This window comes from Heteronotia binoei, chromosome 9 (assembly GCF_032191835.1).
Source record: "Heteronotia binoei isolate CCM8104 ecotype False Entrance Well chromosome 9, APGP_CSIRO_Hbin_v1, whole genome shotgun sequence".
NCBI lineage: Eukaryota > Metazoa > Chordata > Lepidosauria > Squamata > Gekkonidae > Heteronotia > Heteronotia binoei.
In genome coordinates this window covers 64192488-64214842 of record NC_083231.1, presented here as the reverse complement: position 1 = coordinate 64214842, position 22355 = coordinate 64192488, and the positions used below count along the sequence as shown (strand labels likewise).

At 43.3% G+C, this 22355-nt stretch overlaps 1 protein-coding gene across 1 annotated transcript in view; it reads right to left on the bottom strand.

Annotated features, from left to right (window-relative positions):
• Nucleotides 1-22355, bottom strand: part of MAML3 (mastermind like transcriptional coactivator 3) — a 478750-nt gene that overhangs the window by 99617 nt on the left and 356778 nt on the right. The window lies entirely within an intron of this gene.

Below are 22355 nucleotides of genomic sequence, written 5' to 3'. Positions count from 1 at the left end.
TACTAAAAGATAAAATGTGTGCCCACAATGACAGGTTGGTGCACCATTTGATACAGATGACAAACAGCTTGTTTGAGGATCTGATGGAGTTGACGCTACACCTTGTGATGGCAGCATTGGTTCATCACTGTACAAGCTTTTGATGGTCTAGACAGGAGTCCAGTGCTCTACCTTCTGGCTTATGTATTAAGCTGTTGGCAAACAAAATGCTACCAAATCCATAGAACAACCACTCTTTTAAAAATATGATTGCTATGTGCAATGCTAGGTGTACAAACTTAGCAGTGCATCTCAGATGCCTGAGATTCCAAGCAAGCAGATACAGATGGGGAATCAATAGCTTGATGAATTATAGAGCTGGGCTGAATTGGGGTTAATATGTAAAGCAAAACTTTGCACACTAAAAAGGGCATCCTCCTTTCAGTCAATGACAGGGATCAAAATTTGTTGAAGTTTCCCCTCAGCAAATGCTGCCACACCCAACAGGTAACCCTCTTCTCCAACATCAGTGCTTCTCATTGACAGTCTTTTCTCAAAGGCAATTCTATTTTCTTAGGTAGTGATACCTCTTGGCAGTTCCTCTGTTGTTGGTGTCATTTTGTTCATTCAGATCGGTCTGGTCTTCTCTTCCTAGATACTGTGAAACCACATAGCCATTCAGATCTCGCTATATGACAAAGTCACTGGGACAAATGGGAGGAAAGACATTAGAAGGGAAGGCTCCCTTCTTCACTTCAGTTCGCCTACATTCCATTTTGAATTTTTCCAGCACTGCCCATATAACATAGGCTTTGCAGATGTCATTTCTTATTAGACCTTAATACACATATAGTTTTCACGGAATTGTAGTCCTTATTCTTACCCCAAAACATATCCTATACAGAATAAAGTCCAGTCTATGCTGTCTTCCATTAAAGATTATCTTCTACTATTTGTGCAAGTACAGGTCTGTATTCATGGCATCTATCTTCCCTAAAAGCTTAGGAGAGTACAATTTGATAGCTGACATTTTATATATAATTCTTCATTGACCACCACAAAAAGGGTGGGGGAGGAAGAAGGAAAGGCTTTACTCTTACTGGCTTGTAGCTGGTGCGATGCTGCTTTGGTTGGAACCCTGTTATTTTATTATCACTATCTTTATGACTACCCAGGGAAAGCGCTATCGCAGCTTTGCGGCTTTCACAAGCAGCTGTCCTACTGTGCCCTGGCAGTCAGCAAACCAACAGCAGCTCTAAGTGCTAGGCTTTTTACAGCAATTCCACATCTAACCTGAAAGATGAGGCACATGTTGAGTCATGCAATGAGCTAAAGAGATATTAGCTAATTGAAACGGTGCCACCTGAGCACTGAATGCCAGTCATTGCAATCTCTCTCCCCTTATCTCCATTCTCTCTTTTTTTTCCTCCCTGGGTTCCTCCCAAGTCCATATTTCCCTCTTGTCAAAAAGCATTGTCTATTTTCTAACCCTTCCAGAACGATTAAAAGCAGAAGCAACAACAAAGCAAAGGTATCATGGAAACCTATTATCTATGCTCTGTGCTATGTTCTTTCTCATCAGTTCACAGACCCACCTCTGAGCAGAATTCGCCCCATCCTCACAGGAGAAGGGGGCTAATGACCTCCCCCAGCTGAGCTACCTGAAGTGGTACACGGCTGGAAAGGGTTATTTTTTTCCCGGTGCCTAAGAAGCAGTTTTCTCTCACAGAGCAATTACCACAAATGATTTATGTGGCCAGTCAAGAGGGTCTGCCAGGGTTCTTATTTCATCTTTTTTTTTGGCAGGGGGGGGGGGAGGAACTCTGCTGGAATTTTATCAGGGAGCTCAGATTAAGTTGACAGCTGCCTTTTGTTTTGTTCTTGGAAGACCTTCTCTTGGAACTATGCAGTTTTGGTTGAAAAGCAAGAAAAGAATAAGGAGTTAACTTTTTTTTAAAGGTTTTTTTAAAAAAAACCCCTTATATGAAAAGAAACATCTTTCTTCCTTGCTTTTGCATACACATTTTTAAGAAGGAGACATCTGAGAACGATCCTGGATCCTCTCAACTCAAAGGGACATTTTATTTCACTCCACTGGAGCCACTAAGGCAACCATTTTTTCTCTCTCGTACAAGTGCCTATTAGACTGAGGGTGGAAAATGATGCAGCTTCATCTGGACTAGAGAACAATCCCTGAATTCAGTTTGAAAATGCAACCCCAGACTACCACACACAGAGAGACACAGCCAGACTCTGCCAAAGAGACAAATAGACAGGAGCAGAAATGCAGAGAGACAGATAGGCTGAATACATGCACAGCCTTGTCTGGAGATGCTCAAAGCCCTGCCTATGGAGACACACAAAGACGGGAACAGCCAGACAGAGGTATAAACAAACAACAGATAAGGAGAAGTTAAGGATGTGCTAATCTGAAACAGGCCAACAGCCTTTGCACAGGTGCATTCACAGACAAAATGCTGCACCTCCCCTCCTCACATCCGTGTTTAAGGAAAAGAAGAAATGTAACAAACAGATTTACACAAACAGATGCCACAGGGGTTGTACCACCTCTAAGAGTGAGGCTTGTGAAAGAGCACATCTGCACCAGTCATCTCTGATTCTAGGTGGTAGAAGGGGGTTATAAACTCACTGAAAATATAGAGATTTATTTGTTTACTTAATATATATCCTGCCTTTTTCTGCAATGGGCAGGGCGGGGACCAAAGCAGATTACAAAATTCTCTTCTCATCCATTTTATCATCCCTTCTTGTGAAGTAGTTTAGATTAGGAGTATGTGACTCTTTGAAGGTCACCCAGCAGGCTTCCATGGTTGAGTGGGGATTCAAGCCTGGATCTCCCAGATGCTAGCTCAACAATCTAGCCACTACACCACATAAGAACATAAGGGAAGCCATGTTAGATCAGGCCAATAGCCCATCCAGTCCAACATTCTGTGTCACACAGCGGCCAAATATATATATATATATGTGTGTGTGTGTGTGTATGTATGTATATATATATATATATATATATATATATATATACACACACACACACACACACACACACTGTGGCTAATAGCCACTGATGGACCTCTGCTCCATATTTTTATCTAACCCCCTCTTGAAGGTGGCTATGCTTGTGGCTGCCACCACCTCCTGTGGCAGTGAATTCCACATGTTAATCACCCTTTGGGTGAATAAGTACTTTCTTTTATCCATTTTTACCTGTCTGCTCAGCAATTTCATCGAATGCCCACGAGTTCTTGTATTGTGAGAAAGGGGAAAAAGTACTTCTTTCTCTACTTTCTCCATCCCATGCTTTATCTTGTAAACCTCTATCATGTCACCCCGCAGTCGACGTTTCTCCAAGCTAAAGAGCCCTAAGCGTTTCAACCTTTCTTCATAGGGAAAGTGTTCCAGCCCTTTAATCATTCTAGTTGCCTTTTTCTGGACTTTCTCCAATGCTATAATATCCTTTTTGAGGTGCGGCGACCAGAACTGCACACAGTACTCCAAATGAGACCGCACCATCGATTTATACAGGGGCATTATGATACTGGCTGATTTGTTTTCAATTCCCTTCCTAATAATTCCCAGCATGGCATTGGCCTTTTTTATTGCAAACGCACACTGTCTTGACATTTTCAGTGAGTTATCTACCACAACCCCAAGATCTCTCTCTTGGTCAGTCTCTGTCAGTTTACACCCCATCAACTTGTATTTGTAGTTGGGATTCTTGGCCCCAATGTGCATTACTTTGCACTTGGCCACACTGAACTGCATCTGCCACGTTGACGCCCACTCACCCAGCCTCAACAGATCCCTTTGGAGTTCCTCACAATCCTCTCTGGTTCTCACCATCCTGAACAATTTAGTGTCATCCATAAATTTGGCCACTTCACTGCTCACTCCCAACTCTAAATCATTTATGAACAAGTTAAAGAGCATGGGACCCAGTACCGAGCCCTGCGGCACCCCACTGCTTACCGTCCTCCACTGCGAAGACTGCCCATTTATACCACACTATCTCTGATCCTTGGAGGGGAAAAAATATCAGTGATACCAATTTGCCCATCAGTGATTTTAAGCCATGTACATGGATCTATGAAGCAATGGTGTATACATACATTTTACAGTTGTTCTTGTCCCTACTCTAAACCCAGAGTGTTTACTTTAGAGGGGCCCTGCTGCTGTGGGGGTGGGGGGTGGGGAAGGGACAGATAAAGAAGAGAGACCTTCTTCTCTTCTGGAGTGCCCAGTCCAGCAGTCCATTCTCTAATCCTTTTTATTGATGGAGAGGGAGATTTGGATGATGTGGGGAGGGCTGGTATTCTTGCCTTGCACTGTACATCCTTCAATGCATCCCCTTTTAGGGCATAACCTGTTCTTAATGTTGGAAAAGCCAATCATAAGATAAAGTTCTATGGAAATGAAAATGCAGGTTGTGGTTGCTTAAATATATTCCCTCTTGGCAGTTTTGTGGGCTTGCCTAAGACACCAAGCAAATTTCTGAAATTATATATATACTAGGAATAAGGCCTGTTGTGAAGAAAAATACAATAGGCTCTAGAAAGAGGCTCTGGGTGAATGCCCCCACACCCTTGCTGTCTTCCCACCCATCTGTGAAGGCATTCACTCCCCCCATCACCCCTCCTGCCATCTAGAGAGCAGCTGTAATTCTGAGCGATCTCCAGCCCTTACCTGGAGACTGGCAATGGTGGTTCCCCAGGAGAAAATGGCTGATTTGAAGGGTGGAGTCTATGGCATTGCACATGTCTGAGGTTCCCACCCCTCTTTAAACCCTACCCTCTCCAGGCTCTACCCCTCAGATCTCCAGGAATTTCTCAACCTGGTGAGGCCAACCCTAGTTGGTCCCAGCGGTGCCATTCCACTAGTGAAACGACACTTCTCTGGCAGAATGATACTGTGGCTGACAAAGGGGTGGGTGGGAGGCTATCATGATTTCTTCCATCTCACTCCAGACCCTTGTAAGCCAAAATGCCCTCAAAGAGGTTGGGGAATTAACAGGTGGGCAACTATGGCTCAAAAGGATCTAGAATCTATGTACACAGGATTCGACTTCCAGAAATTCTTACTAAATTTATGGAGGACACTAATTAAGTAAAACAATTATGCTTTTATTACAGAAAACTATAGAACACATATACAAGATAATGGATACATACAGCATACATGCAGACCTAATAAAATTAGAGAGAAATATACAGAGGTAACACAAGGATGGCCAAACAGGATGATAATTACCGATCGTAGTCTTCGAGGAAGGCTCCAATGGCAACGAATGAGGGAGATGGGGGAAGGGACCCTCAACTGATCAGGTATTGGGGGTGTATCTAAACAGCAGGACTGGGGTACTGTCATATGCACACATGTGGGATGTTGGGTCAGAGGTTATAAAGTCTACCTTGACCCCTAAGGGGGTAGGAGGTTCAGGGGTGGATGACAAGTGGTCAGATGGTACATTACCTCAGAAAAGGGGATGGTCTGAAGTGACCATAGGGGCTGGACTTGTGTGGTGAGCAGTGGCCAGTCTATTCTGGGTACCTGATTGGATGCCCATATCCAGCCAATGAGCGGACCTGGCCCTGGTTACCTGATTGGGTTTCCAGGTAACAGTGGATGGGGGATGCTCCAGTGTGACAGTTGAGGAGATTAAAACAAACTATACAAACTTATCTAAAAGTGACAATAGGTAACCAAATTGATAAGTAGTGTGACACCCAATCCACACAACAGCTCTGGCTCTGGATGAAGCTGTTCTTCCTCTTCTTTACTCCTCTGCTGGCACCATCTTTTGTCTTGAGTTCCGTTGGACAAAGGCAGTCTGGAGGGATCCACACCTAAGATAAGCTTGATTGCCTTATGCAGAAGTTGAAGCAGCTACTTGGATACATGCGTCTCTTGCTTTGCTGTAATGGAGTCCAGAAAACAAGATGGATTCCGGTGGTGTTAGCCTTTGGTTCTCCGAACCATGTTGGGAGGTGCTCTCCTTGACGGCTCATGGCTGCACGGCTTCTTCCACTGCAATGACCAAGGCGGTGCATGCATGGAGTGGCTGGAAGCATCTATAGTTCCACCAGTTTGGTGTAGTGGTTAAGTGTGCAGACTCTTATCTGGGAGAACCGGGTTTGATTCTCTACTCCTCCACCTTGGGTCAGCCATTGCTCTGGCAGAGGTTGTCCTTGAAAGGGCAGCTGCTGTGAGAGCCCTCTCTAGCCCCACTCACCTCACAGGGTGTCTGTTGTGGGGGAGGAAGGTAAAGGAGATTGTGAGCCGCTCTGAGACTCTTCGGAGTGGAGGGCGGGATATAAATCCAATATCTTCTTCATCTTCTTCTTCTAATACCCATCCAGAGACGTAGAATGCTGCTGCAAAGTTGAGACTTATAGTATCCACAAAAGCCTTAGAAACTGTGGGCAAAGTCCACTTTTTAGAGCAGATGTGTGTGAGTCAAACTCCAGGCACGCTGGCAACCAAGCCAGTGATCAAGATGTCCATGTATATGAAAAGTAGGAAGCTTTTTCTTGCACCCCCACTTTGCTCCTGAATATCCTGTGACCTTCCCCCAAGCAGAAATCAGGGAGCTCAATGAGCTACAGCATGAGGAGGAAGCTGAAAAGCCCACTCCACAAGCTGCAGTGTTCATGGTAATTTGGGTTCAACCCATTTTCTGTAGCAATTTTATGCAAAGTGCTAATTAGTTTTGCAGTAACCTCTACAAGTAGAAGATAAGTCTCCTAATTTCATAGACAGGAAACCAAAACTTTGGGATAACGTTTCTCCAAAGGCATTTATAAACCAGAAGAAATTTTATCCAGATTCAAGGTTCATCGTACTGCTTCATCTAGTGTACTACATCACAACTATGATAAAAGCCAAAGTCCAATTATGTTCTATCATGATGATCCCAGGATATATAAAGCACAATGGATTGGAACCTGTCAGAAGGGGCGATGTTAAATAGAGATTGGCATGAACCAGCTCTTGAACTAAAGTTTGTGAAGTATGTAACAATGACCCTGTACTAAAAATGGAAAAAATGAAAAATGCATAATTATGAATGGGGAGGATAGTCAAGGAAAGGGAGAAGGTATTTGCAGAAAATACTGGTGGGGTTGAAGTCAAGGTGGGGTGAGCCAGACTCTGAGTGTGTGTGTGTGTCTGTGTGCGCATGCACTCTGTTTCAGTACTTGAAAAGATGCAGAGGAATAAGATTGCCTTGTTCCCCCTCCCCATGTGACACCTCACAGCATTTTTTAAGGGTCATATTCTTCCCTAATGTGGTGGCTGTGCCCACAGGCCAAAGCTGTAGCTGGTGTACTGTCTAGTCTGGCCCTTAGTAGTAAAACTATGCCTTCATAGTGCAATAATAGTCCATAGAAGTTATGCTGTGCCACAGGTACACTTCAAATAAATTGTGACAAATGAAGTATGGGGGGAAAGCAGGATTCAGATGAGGAAAACATGAGAATACAACAGGATGGGACAAACACCATCAGCATTGTGAGTAATAACTGAGTGAATTAAGCACTGCCTGATACCAGTTCTACACAGCACTACTTTATGTATTCAAACCTGCTTGGTATACGATGCAGGATGCAGACGCCTGCCAAAATCATGGCATAGAATTTGTCTGATTAGGCAAGATGAGAATTTAGGTGTGGTGGAGAGAAAGTTATCAAGAAGGAGGAAAGTTATCAAGAAAGCAGCTGTGTTTCTGGGACTTCTTCCCATCACTAGGTAATATTAACCAGTTTGGCTTCCATAGACTCTTTACATAATGCATCATCTAAAATCAATTTTCAGTATTGTTACTATAATGACTATTATGCTTTCCCTCCATGTTCAAGTTGCTATTCGATAGATATTAAATCAACCACTGAGCTTATACATCCTGCTGGGCACCTGACACCAGCACTGCTTTATCTGTTCAAAACCTGGCCAGTGTTCTACAAAGGATGTGGGCAAGAGGCTTTAAGATCATGACCTAAAACATTAAGGCCTTTTTTAAACTTCCTCTCAAGACCCTTTTGTTTTTTAAACATTCAGCCTGATCAGTTGCACACCCCTTTGTGTTATTTTGGTTAATGAAAGATGCTTTGTCTTCATATAGATTGTCCCCAAGGCTCAATAACCAAACAAAACAAGCCCCTGATCCATAATCAAATAAACAAGGCAAAGCAACAAGCAAAATATTAGAAATATACTGTTAACAAAATGAAAATTCTGAAAAAAATTAACCCTTTTGAGTTTTTTGCTTCACTTTTCCTCCCCCCCCCCCCCAAATAAAGGAGCCAAGATGTGAGACACAGAAAGAATGAGTCACACAGTAGGAAAATCGGTCGGAGGAGGAGGAAATCTAGATAAAAATAGAGAGACATGTTGATTGCATTGTTACTGCTTCAATTAAACTCAGATGCACCCGCTTGATGAGTCAACATCAGCGGCAAGAGGGCTCTGAAAACAAGAGACTGCAACACATAACCAGTTACCAACCCCATTAAGCCTGGAGACAGAGGAGGAGGAGGGCAACAGTAAACTCCCAAGCTGGTAACCTCCACAGGCAGTCGAGGAAGGGCAGGAGGCCCCCTGACTTTATCCCCTGAGTACCAGTTTGAAACCAGTGGTAAAAGAAAAAATAAAATGTAGCTAACACAGCCTGCACAGGAACCTCAGTGGCCTTTTTTGAATTGCAGACCACACTGAAGATCAGTGATAAAGCATTATGGCAACAATAATGCTTAACATCTCAAGCAGAAGTCAAGAAAATACAACCATGACCTGTAAAGGGTGAAAAGGGTAATTACTGAAGTCAACAGAGGATGTTTTCACACAGGTACTCACAGGAGTTGACAGACAGCACCCCTGTGGCCCTCAATAATTATACTTAATGGAGGATGTTGAGACACAAAAGGCAATCTGCAAGGTGCGATTCCAGTTTGAAGGAAGGCAGGCATGCAGGGCAAAACAGCCACATCGTATTAGGATTGTATATGGTGCGCAAGCCAATTGGGGTTTTATGTGCGTGTGTGTGTGTGTGAGGGGGAAATGAGTGAAAACCAAGAAAGGCAGTTTAACAATCAAGACAAATATTCTGAAGCATACATTTTGTTAGGATGGAACTGAACACCAGCAGAGCAGGTAGTGGTAAACCTTCCTTGGCGCACAAGTTGCCATAACTTCAGGGGTACTAACTGATGTGAGTAGCATAATGTCTGTGGGGCAACTGGGGTCCTCAATTCTTGACTGGAGTTTTGCCTGGAAGGCAGCTTTAACTTCGGCTGACTGGAGACTGCCAACCTGAAACTTCCTCCGAGGGATACCTCCTCTCCTGGGTGTGGGTTTAAAGTGAAGACGGAGATTGCAGCGTACAAGACGATGATCCGTATGACATTCTGCACTGGGCATTACTCGGGTGTGTAAGACATCTTGAAGGTCTCTCTGGCGCACCAGAATGTAGTCGATAAGGTGCCAGTGCTTGGACCGTGGGTGCATCCAGGTTGTCTTCAGACTGTTCTTCTGCTGGAAGATAGTGTTGGTGATGGTGAGCTGGTGCTCCATGCAGAATTCTAGCAGGAGGCGCCCGTTTTCATTGCAGTTGCCAATGCCGTGTTTGCCAAGTACTCCTTTCCAGGCTTCCGAGTCTTTACCTACTCTGGCATTGAAGTCACTAAAAACTACCGTCCTGCAGATCTCTGAAGAAGTCCTCGGGTTCTCCACAAGGAAGAACAAGGACTGGTTTGATGAGAACAATCAAGAGATCCAAGATTTACTGGCGAAAAAGAGATCTGCCTACCAAGCACATCTTGCTCAGCCCTCCTGTCCTGGGAAAAAAGCAACCTTTCGCGCTGTATGTAGCAACCTCCAGTGCAAGCTTCGAGACATTCAGAATGAGTGGTGGACCAAGCTTGCTGAGAGAACCCAGCTGTGTGCAGACACTGGTGATTTAAGAGGGTTCTACGAAGCCCTGAAGGCAGTATATGGTCCATCATATCAGACTCAGAGTCCCTTGCGTAGTGCAGACGGCCAAGTGCTCCTCACAGACAAGGCATCCATATTGAACCAGTGGTCGGAGTATTTTCAGGTTCTCTTCAGTGCCAACCGCGTAGTTCAAGATTCAGCAATTCACCTCACCCCACTTCAACCAGTGAAAACAGAGTTGGATGAGATCCCCACTCTAGAAGAGTCTGTTAAAGCCATCAAGCAACTGAAAAGTGGCAAGGCAGCAGGAGTTGATGGAATTCCACCAGAGATCTGGAAGCATGGGTGCACAGTACTACATAGCTCACTTCACAAAGTACTTGTCACCTGCTGGGAACAAGGCAAATTACCACAGGACTTTCGCGATGCAATCATCATCACCCTATACAAGAACAAAGGGGAAAAGTCAGACTGCTCCAACTACCGGGGGATAACCCTGCTCTCCATCGCAGGCAAAATCCTTGCCAGAATACTCCTGAACAGACTGGTGCCCGCCATTGCAGAAGAACTCCTCCCAGAGAGCCAGTGCGGCTTCAGAGCTAACAGGAGCACCACCGACATGGTATTTGTTCTCAGGCAGCTCCAAGAGAAATGCAGGGAACAGAACAAGGCTCTGTATGTGACTTTTGTCGACCTTACCAAAGCTTTCGATACCGTTAGCAGGAAAGGCCTGTGGCAAATCTTGGAACGTTTAGGATGTCCCCCAAGGTTCCTCAGCATGATCATCCAGCTACACGAAGACCAGCGAGGCCAAGTCAGACACTGCAACGACCTCTCGGAGACCTTCCCAATAGGCACAGGTGTAAAGCAAGGCTGCGTTCTCGCGCCAACTCTCTTTACGATCTTCTTTAGCATGATGCTTCAAAGAGCCGCAGTAGATCTAGATGATGACGATGGTGTCTACATCCGCTATCGCACCGATGGCAGCCTGTTCAACCTGAGGCGACTAAAGGCCCACTCCAAGACAATGGAAAAACTCATCCGAGAGCTACTGTTTGCTGATGATGCTGCACTCGTCTCCCACTCGGTATCAGCTCTGCAGCATATGACGTCCTGCTCTGCAGAGGCTGCCAAGCTATTCGGCCTAGAAGTTAGTCTGAAGAAGACAGAAGTTCTCCACCAGCCTGCACCCCAGGAAGATTATCACCCTCCCTGCATCACTGTGAGTGAATCAGTTCTGAAGACAGTCCAGCTACCTGGGGTGCATCATCTCCTCAGATGCTAAGATTGACAAGGAGATTGACAACAGGCTGGCAAAGGCAAACCGTGCCTTTGGCCGACTGCACAAAAGAGTGTGGAGCAACAAGCATCTGAAAAAAGGCACAAAGATCAATGTTTACAAAGCGGTTGTGATGACAACCCTCATCTACGGCTCTGAATCGTGGCAAAACCTCCTCTCTCTTTAGCATCTGTTAAAATCTTCATCTTTATTCTTGGTTTCTTTCCGGCCCATATAAAGTCAGAGATTTTCCTTTGCCATTTGTTAAATTGTTTTGCATCTTTTACAATCGGGATGGTTTGAAATAAATACATTATTCTTGGCAAAATATTCATTTTGATTGCAGCTATCCTACCCAATAAGGACAAATTAAGCCTGTTCCATTTCATCAAATCTTTGTCCATTTTGCACCACAGTTTTTCATAATTATTTTTGAATAAATCAATATTCTTCATTGTTATCTCTATTCCAAGGTATGTGGATAGTGGATAGTGCCAGCAGAAGTAATAAAAATAACAGCTGAATCCGACGATAAAAGAGAAATGTCATATAACCAACTGCTCAAGATTCGAGGAGATAAAATTGAATTAAAATCTTCGGAAGAGCTAGACAATAAATATGATTGGTTTCAAATGCAACAAATTAAAAGCTTGTTGGAAAATGATATAAAATTGGAAGGAATTAGACGAGAACAAACAGAATTGGAAAGGGTCCTGCTTGGTGATAATGAAAAATTGATATCAAAAGCATATAAGTTATTATTGAAATGGTCTACAGAAGAAGAAGTAGTAAAATCTCAAATGGTCAAATGGGCAATCAATGTGAATAGAGAAATACAAATGGATGCATGGGAATACCTTTGGAAGAACTCAATGAAGATATCAACTTGTCAGAGCATAAAAGAAAATTGTTTTAAGATGATGTACAGGTGGTATATGACCCCGAAAAAATTGGCTAAGATGAGCAAGAAAATGTCGGATAGATGTTGGAAGTGTAAAAAACATGAAGGTTCTTTCTTCCATATGTGGTGGACATGTGAAAAAGCGAAAGAGTATTGGAAGATGATACAACAAGAAATCTCCAAAATATTGGGTTACGACTTTAAGAAAATTGCAGAGACATTTTTGCTCGGATTACAATTAGAAAAATATCCAAAGGAAGATAGGACTCTAATTTGGTACCTGCTATCAGCTGCTAGGACATTGTATGCGCAGCTTTGGAAGCAAGAAAAAATACCGGATAAATGGGATTGGACTATGAAAGTTCTATCATGGAGTGAAATGGATAAATTAACTAGAACATTAAGAGACTATGATTTGGAGATATTTAAAAAAGAGTGGAGGAAGTTTAAAGAATACATAGAGAAAGAGTCGAATGTAAGAAGACATTGGACAATTTTTTAGTAATAATGGGGGGGGGGGGGAAACGAAGAAGCAAGAAGGGGGGGAAAATATTTATATAACGAATTTTGATTAGTCAGATGTATCTTTAGTATTGAATTAGAATCTATAACCTCGGGGAAGTCTATATTGGAGGGAGGGGGGATTGAAAAGTCATATGGGTTAGTATTGAAGCAACGAAGGGAAATTAAGTTCTGTAACCATATGCTATCAATAAATTGGTTAAAACAAAAAGCTTTGGTAAGGTCGACAAAAGCCACATATAGACCCTTGTTCTGTTCCCTGCATTTCTCTTGGAGCTGCCTGAGAACAAATACCATGTCGGTGGTGCTCCTGTAGCCCTGAAGCCACACTGGCTCTCTGGGAGGAGTTCTTCTGCAATGGTGGGCACCAGTCTGTTCAGGAGTATTCTAGCAAGGATTTTGCCTGCGATGGAGAGCAGGGTTATCCCCCGGTAGTTGGAGCAGTCTGACTTTTCCCCTTTGTTCTTATGTAGAGTAATGATGATTGCATTGAGAAAGTCCTGTGGTAGTTTGCCTTGTTCCCAGCAGGTGACAAGTACTTTGTGAAGTGAGCTATGTAGTACTATGCCCCCATGCTTCCAGATCTCTGGTGGGATTCCATCAACTCCCGCTGCCTTGCCACTTTTCAGTTGCTTGATGGCTTTAACAGTCTCTTCTAGGGTGGGGATCTCATCCAACTCTGTTTTCACTGGTTGAAGTGGAGTGAGGTGGATTGCTGAATCTTGAACTACGCGATTGGCACTGAAGAGAACCTGAAAATACTCCGACCACCGGTTCAGTATGGATGCCTTGTCTGTGAGGAGCACTTGGCTGTCTGCACTACGCAGGGGACTCTGAGCCTGATATGATGGACCATATACTGCCTTCAAAGCTTCAAAGAACCCTATTAAATCACCAGTGTCTGCACATAGCTGGGTTCTCTCTGCAAGCTTGGTCCACCACTCGTTCTGAATGTCTCGAAGCTTGCGCTGAAGGTTGCTACATACAGCGCAAAAGGTTGCTTTTTTCCCCGGACAGGAGGGCTGAGCAAGATGTGCTTGGTAGGCAGATCTCTTTTTCGCCAGTAATTCTTGGATCTCTTGATTGTTCTCATCAAACCAGTACTGGAAAGGAGTACTTGGCAAACACGGCATTGGCAACTGCAATAATAACAGGCGCCTCCTGCTAGAATTCTGCACGGAGCATCAGCTCACCATTACCAACACTATCTTCCAGCTGAAGAACAGTCTGAAGACAACTTGGATGCACCCACGGTCCAAGCATTGGCACCTTATTGACTACATTCTGGTGCGCCAGAGAGACCTTCGAGATGTCTTACACACTCGACTAATGCCCAGTGCAGAATGTCATACGGATCATCGTCTTGTACACTGCAATCTCCGTCTTCACTTTAAATCTACACCCAGGAGAGGCGGTATCCCCCGGAGGAAGTTTCAGGTTGGCAGCCTTCAGTCAGCCGAAGTTAAAGCTGCCTTCCAGAGCCACCTATAGTGCTAGTCAAATCTTTCTCCACACAATGTATGCCAAAGAGGCATTCTGAAGCATACATTTTGTTAGGCTGGAACTGGACACCAGCAAAGCAGGCTGTGGTAAACCTTCTTTGGCACACAAGTTGCCATAACTTCAGAGGAACTAAGGGATAAGGAAAACTGATATGGGCAGCATAATGTTTAATGGGGAAAATATGTAATGAACCTGTAACATAGAAAACAGTTTCTCAGTTGTTATTTCCACATCTATAGAAAACAATTTTCAGTGCTATGATCACCTGAATCATTAAGATGAGGCTGGACCAGTCAATGTGCCCACAAATTGTACAAAGGATAATTCTGAGTGATGATCCATACACATATAAATAATTTGAGCAAAGGAGTCATTATGGAAACACACCACATTTTGTTCAAACATGAAAATCTTCTCTCTAGGATAAAGCACAGGCAGAAACTAGCAGTGTTTACCATGGATATCTCAGCAGCTTCTTTCTTTCCTCTTTGGGACAGATTTGTAACTATTTTGAAACTTACTGTATTCTTATTTTTAAAGAGGAGAGATAAATGTAAGTAAAAAGTGTACATTAAGCATTATCTAAAAGGGGATTGCCTAACATACAGTAGAAGAGAGATTACTAATAATCAGGTTTTCCCCTCCATTTATGGTAAGGCAGGATGACTAACACAATGCTAAAAAGGATATTCAAGAGCATAATAAAGAATTATTGGAACCACACCTTGCTATTCAAGTCTGTGGTGGGGGGGGGGCTGTTTGTTGTTGGCAGCACTAGATAGACAAACCAAGGCAGTATTTCTTTTGCATACAAAATAGCTGCACTCTCCTGGGATCACAGTATTCATCACCTGAGACTTTAAGCTGTCAAGAAAGAAAAAGACCTGGCAAAGATTAGAGTATATGAATTTTGAAAGTCCTCAGATTCAGTGTTTGCACATACAGAGATCCGTATTCAAGGTTCACAGTTTTTGGTAGCTACCCGTTAAAAGCATTTACCCTGCCAATTGGGACAGCATTTGTTAAAATCTGTGTTTAGTTTGTAAGTAACAAGCTAAGCTGTTCAAATAAATAACCTACCAAATTGCTCCCCACCACCCTTTAATGCTATTTATGACTGTGCGAACTTCATTGTAGCTTAGGTGGGTGGGAAGATGCTGCGCCACCTGTTAGGCTGCACTTCTGGGAAGGTATCCATATCCTTTGGCAGCGGTATGTGGGGTATATGCTAGATACAGCATGGTAAGGCAGTTTAAAAACAGAGTAGTTCCTGAACAGTTGCTATGATTCTCAGCCATAACACATCTCAAAGTGTAATGTGTGGGAACACGGTGAAGAACAGCCATTAGATAGTTTCCTTAAAGCCAAAAGCAGCATTGATTTATTTGGTCTCTTAGTAATAATCTATTTATCTACAGGTGCATAGATCGAACAAATATTTACAGAGGTGCAGCAGCAATTACAGTGCATATAGATTCAGGACTTCAGAACCCAAACGAGAACCACACAAAGTGCTAAAATTCTAAAGGCAAAGAAAACATAATGTTTGGGATTTGTATCTGGCTCCATGGACATGAAGCTGGGCTGTCAAAACCTGTGACGGAAGGGCCTGCTCTAGATCAGAGTTGTGGGGAAGGGGAGGGGGGAAGGAATAACCATTTTTTTCATGTAGTTTCCCCTACTAGAAATACCACCTCCATACCTCCACCCCACCCCCAAGCTATTCTAAGTCCTGGAAGGGAAAGAAAAGTGGCTCAGTGCAAGTATTTCCCCCTACAATAGCTATGTGCCATTTGTAATCAGTAAAGCTGTGTGAGAGGAGAGGACTAAACCCTTCCTTTTTCAGCACTATGGTCCTGATTCTTACCTGGGCATGTTGCATCTATTTTAGGCAGCTCAATGGCACATCTGGAGGATTAAAATACCAATCCCTGGAATCATGTCTGTTATGGCATTTATTATCTTAGGGTCAAATTCATTATCTTAAGAGTCAAATCAGAAATGACAACTGGAGTTCAGGAATGTGCATCCATTATTCTTCTCATACAAAGAAGGTGACTGGAACCCCACTTAGGACTAGAGCCATGGTACATGGTTTAAACTTCCTCTGCTTTGTTTTCCTGACCTCAAATAGCTCCACAGAACTGCTATATACTCCCTTGTGATAAACATATAGGTACTGACCAGTCTTCTATGAGGATTTGTATCTTTATCGTACAGGGCAAAAATCAGGTCTGTAGGGAAGTTAGGAAATGGAGCAGACATATCTCCCCGCCCCCCATCTTGATCCAAAGAAGAATCCTACATGACATGCTTGCTTTTTTGAATGAAAAAATAATACTTGAGAGCACATTCATGGAATTTCCAGAATCACGTCTGCTTTGGTCCTCAGCTAGTTTTATCATTATGTGAACAAGTGGTAGGGTGGGAGTTCTTGGGCTTCGACACTTTTCCCTCACATGACTCAGAAGTAAATTCTTTTGTGGGAAGATGTAATTTCTGGTTTAAAATTATGTGAATCATAAATTATGATTTGTTTTCTCTCTTAGAAACCAGTATTCTAAATGGTGACTTACTTCTGCTTTGAATCCTTATTTGCAGAGAAAAGAACAAACATTGTGATTCAGATGTAACCATAAATAGGGTTTCCAGCTTGGGTTGGAAAATTCCTGGAGATTTTGGGGGTGCAGCTGGTGGATAGTGGTGATGGAGGAGGAGAGGGACCTCAGCTGTGTATAATGGCACAGAGTCCACCTTCCAAAGCAGCCATTTTCTCCAGGGAAAGTAATCCTCTGTAGTCTGGAGAGCAATTGCAACTCCTGGAGATTCCACCTGGATAGTTTCCCTTTAAAGCAAAGTCTTTCATTATCAAGCTCCACACAAAGGAAACAGTTAGTGTTCATGTAACTATGAAAATGTCCTAGGCTCATTCCAAAAGAAAAAACATAGTTTGTGCAGGGCTTTTTTTGAGGAATGCAGTTCCAGCTGGCTTGGAGTCAGGGGGTGTGGCCTAATATGAGTTCCTGCTAGGTTTTTTCTACAAAAAAAGCCCTGTGCAAAACAATGCTGCCATCAGGGAGTATGGCCTAATATGCAAATAAGTGCCTGCTGGACTTTTTATACAAAAAAGCCCTATGTGAACCATACCATTGTGGATAATCAGTTGGAAGCCATGGTGGATCTCACTGTTTTGCTAGCATGTACAACTTGCTTATGAAATTCTGAAAATATTAGTACTTCAGGTGTGATGTTTTGGATAAGCTGTTTTAACTTATATTACCTCAGTATGCTTTCTGAGGTACAAATAAATAGTTTGAAATCTGGTAGCTCATGTCAAGTAATTCACACATCACCATGCCATCTAATGAATCCCTTCCCCACATTATGTAAAACAAGCAGACCAATTTTAGAGTAAAGACATATACTGAGTCAGACCAGTGGTCCATCAAGGTCAGTTGTACCTATTTTGACTGGCAGTCATACTCCAGGGTGTCAAATGGCAGTCTTTCACATCACTTACTACCTGATCCTGAAGTGGAGGTGCGGGGAAATGAACCCGAGACCTCCTGCTATCAATGTAAGCCAAAGCCCCTTCCAAAGGGCACACTGGAGATTGTGTAGAGCAAGACTTCTGGTCTTCTTGTCATCCCAGTCCTATGTCCATCCTGTTGCTCATCTAACCAAGAACACCACAATTAGTGAAAAGGAGCCACTAAGGCTTCTCAAGCAAGCCAACATCCCAACAGGTATCTCTTCAACATCATTAGCAGTTCACTTTTTAAACCTTCCGGCAGGCCCCAGGCTTCTCCCCTCTTGCAAAGCATTGCAGCCCTCCCTCTTTTGTGTCTGCTCATCAAACTAATGAAGTACATCTAGAGTGAAAGGTCTTGGAGCAGAGAGAGCAGCTTAACAGTGATTCAACACAACGCCCCCCCTTCCTGTCTCCTCCCCGCTCCTCCACTTTGTTATAATATAAAGAAAGCACAACTTCCTCTCCTTAAATGAGAAGGGGGAAGGGTAATGAGAGGAAGCTTGGTAATTCCCTGCAGAAGGAGATGTCTGTTTACTTTCTCTGACTGAGTATTTGCATATTAAAAATACCCAGTTCCTTTGTGACCAAGAATTTACCAAAGCCACATTTTTGACTAATCACATCTCACCTTCCACCTCCATCACGCCTAGCAGGTCAATGGACCATGTTTGCAAAAAAAAGCTGTTGCAAAAAAAGCAATGTGGAGAGAAGAGCAAAGATCTCTCTCTCTCTCTCTCTCTCTCTCTCTCTCTCTCTCTCTGTGTTTGGATATGAATGCAGCAATCTGAACTCATGCTTCTTGTACCAACTTGCCCTGACAAAAGCATACAAAGGACAATGAGCCTCCATTAGGGATTTTCCATTCACTGATACCTGGAGAAGCAATTTCCACTTTTCGATACAAACACATAAACATTTCCCATCACATCACTGACCTAAATATAGACAATTACTTCAACCTGGGGGTGGGGGGAGAAAGCCATACTCCTGTATCTCCAAATGCTGTGGAGCTGCTCAAGCAGACTGCGGCAAAAAGAAGCAATAGATAACCAGTCATGTGAATGGAGGGAGAGAAATTCATGTTCTAGAATGATTGTTCTCATGGGCCATTACTCTGTCTCTCCCCCCTCCCAATCAATTTTCCTTTCCATTTGCAGGATGGGTCTCTTTCCGAGGTGGAATTAGAACGTTAGACCGGAGATTGGACAAAGAATTAGTATCTGTCATTCCTGGAACAGATTGCATACTCCTGTAACCTAAAGTTTCAAGACCCTTTTTAAAAAGCACATGCACTTTCACATAAAAGTATCTGCTTCAATGTCCTTTCTTCACCTCTACAAGGTACACCTCTGCAAGGTACAAACCTATTGTTGTGTAGCACTGAGATTGTCATAGTAGGATAAAGGAGATCAAGTACAAATCCCACTGTCAGATCCTTGGACAAGTCCTCAAGGTAGTCGCCTTCTTTCCCCCTAACTGGCCTGCGAGGGTTGGTGTGAGTATAAAATGATGGGGGTGGGGGATAAGTATATAAATCACAAATATTTTTGTGTTCTATTCACAGTTTTACTACTATTTTATCTATTTATAGTTCTACTGTTTTATGTATTCATTTAAATAATTGCAATGCAGTTTGACTTAAAATCAACTTTGGAGGCATCATGATGCTTGGTACTGTTGCTATGTTTGTGAAGACTAACTGCTGTATACTTTTAAGGCAAAAAAGGCAAAAAAATTAAACTCCTTTGAAACATTTTCTATTACCTTGAAGTTGTTTAGGGCTCATTCTGAAGTTATACATGCAACTAACAAATATAAGTAACATTCATAATAGTATGAATGCACATACAGTGCATATACAGTGACACATATACAGTGACACATAAATCCACATATAAAATATACATAATGTAACATACACAAACTCACACATATCACCTTATCACTGGCCAGATACAGCACGAGCCAGGGCTCCTGTGACACTGCTTAACGATTGATATGTGTCCTGACTTTTATCCAGGGAATTTAGTATAGTGGGTTAACCTCATAACTGAGGGACATCATATGGGAAGTAAGTGATTTGCACAAGCCTTTCCAGTGTATTCCATAGTTGAGCAGAAATCTGAATCTGGCTTTCCTAGTTTCAAGCCTAACCTCTTTCCAATACAGAATCTTTGTTGTATACAATTAAATGTTGGCAGATGTTCTCTTCATGCCACAGTGCTGTGAGGTTGCTGTCAGCTTCATCTGCACACATTCCTTTTCCTAGACAAAACAGTAAATGTAAAGGAATCATAGGGTTGCCAATCCCCAGGTGGGGGCAGGGGATCTCCCGGTTTGGAGGCCCTCCCCTTGCTTCAGGGTCATCAGAAAGTAGGGGGAGAGGAGGGATATGTCTGCTGGGAACTCTGCTATTCCCTAGGGAGCAGAGGCGTCACTAGGGTGGGTTGCACCCTGGGGTGTAACTGATTCAAGTCACCCCCCCATTGGGCATCACCCCTTTTGGAGGGCTGCGTCACCCCCTCCGCACACAACCCCGCCCACTTCACATGGCCCCTCCCTCATCCACCCTCTGGTCACATGACCAGCCCCCGTAATCCAAGATACCAGTTTTGCAGCATTTAAGTTTCCCCCACTCACCCACACGCTTTTAGCTGAACCGGCAGCAGCGCGGCCCCGGTTTCAGAATCTCGGCCAGCCCACACACAGCAGCAGCGTTCTAGTCCCAGGGCCAGCCCCTTCCTGTTGGGGGGGGGGTCATGGGTCAGTGCCTGGGGCCAATGAGAATGCTCTGGGGGAGGGCCGATGGCCCCCTTGGCCCCGCCCTAGTGATGCCGCTGCTAGGGAGATTTATTCCCATAGAAAATAATAGAGAATTGATCCGTGGGTATCTTGGGCTCTGGGGGGGGGCGCTGTTTTTTTTGAGGTAGAGGCACCAAATTTTCAGTATAGCATCTAGTGCTTCTTCCCAAAATACCCCCAAGTATCAAAAAGATTGGACCAGCGGGTCTAATTCTATGAGCCCCAAAAGAAGGTGTCCCTATCCTTCATTATTTCCTATGGAAGGAAGGCATTGAAAAGGTGTGCAGTCCCTTTAAATGTGACAGCCAGAACTCCCTTTGGAGTTCAATGATGCTTGTCACAGCCTTGATCTTGGCTCTGCCCCTAGTGTCTCCTGGCTCCACCCCCAAAGTCCCCAGATATTTCTTAAATTGGACTTGGCAACCCTAAGGAATCATCACATTTGTGATTATGGTCACTTTCTTAACTTTTAGTGTAAATGCTTGCTGTGTATTCTGTCGCAGCAAAGTAAGCTTCAAGGGTTAGTTTGCCTGCTCAGAGGAGGAAGTTAGGAAGTTGTCTGTGGCCTCACATTCTCTTCCTCTATTACAAGGCGACAACCCCCCACCCCAAACTGGAATATTTCTCATAAGAAGCAAAATTTTGGAGGTCTCATGATTCTTGAGTGTCTCTCCATTACAAACATTCCACAAAAAAGAGTTGGCATACTGTGTGTCAACTCACATTTAATTTCTCTTATTCTCCAAGTCATGTGAAGGATAAGGATTTGGCCTTTTGCTTCCTTATGCCCTCCTTTCCCTCACATTTCCAGTCAATTAACTACTTCCAGTTCACATGTGCACATATTAAGCTTCCTTATATTGAATCAGACCATTGGTCCATCGAGATCACTACTGTCTACTCAGATTAGCAGTAGCTCTCCAATACCAATCTTTCACATCACCTATTTATTACTCAAGCCTTTTAAGTGGAGATACCAGGGACTGAACCTGAAACCTTCTGCATGCCAAGCAGATGTTCTACCACTGAGCCATAGTCCCTTTAACTCAAGCTGTTTAACTCAAGCCAAACAGCAAACTATAGTTTGTGTTTATACTCCCAAACACCACGGTAGGAAACTACATTAGATGTATATTTGGAGGTCTGATTTATATTTTATTATCTATACTGTGGTATGAAGCTATTTCTATGCTTGCTTTGTTCAGCAAATACAAAACTAGTTCACCAGTTCAAAGGTTGTGACAAACGACAGCAGACCTGAACCCAAGGGTAACTAATTCATTCTGAGGACATTGAGGGGAAGAGAGAATGGGGAAAGAGGAAGAATGAGAGCAAAAGGCTCCATCTTGTTCTCCAAGGTGGACTTCAGAGGATCAGAAACATGTGAATCAACTACATGATAAAGCAGGAATCTGTCTTCTCTGCAAGATGAAGCAAGCCATAATAATGCATACTTGTACCGAACAGACTTGTATTACAAGAAGTTATTGGGGGATAGCTGGTACATCATTTTTAAAAAGTCAGTTGGACTGTCATCCAGAATGCCTGCTGTTAAGGGAACAACAAACCTCTTCTGACTTAATGTACCAGAGAACACATGTTAAAATACAAATGTTTCCTAGCACAAGGACTAATCTTGTTTCTGAAGCATTGTTTTCCTGGTTTGGTCTCAGAAAAGGAAGGCAACTTGTAGCAATGCAGAATTGATCTGTTTCATTAGCACCTGTTTGCAAATTCTAACCCTCTGAACTAGGATTTAGTTAACAAAGCTAACACCTTCAGTAGCTTGCAACATAACAAAGCAGGACTCTGTATAACAGAGACTAAGGTACAGGTCCCAAATAAGAAGAGCTTTTGGGTGTGGTGTGTGTTTAAAAGTACTGACAGAAATC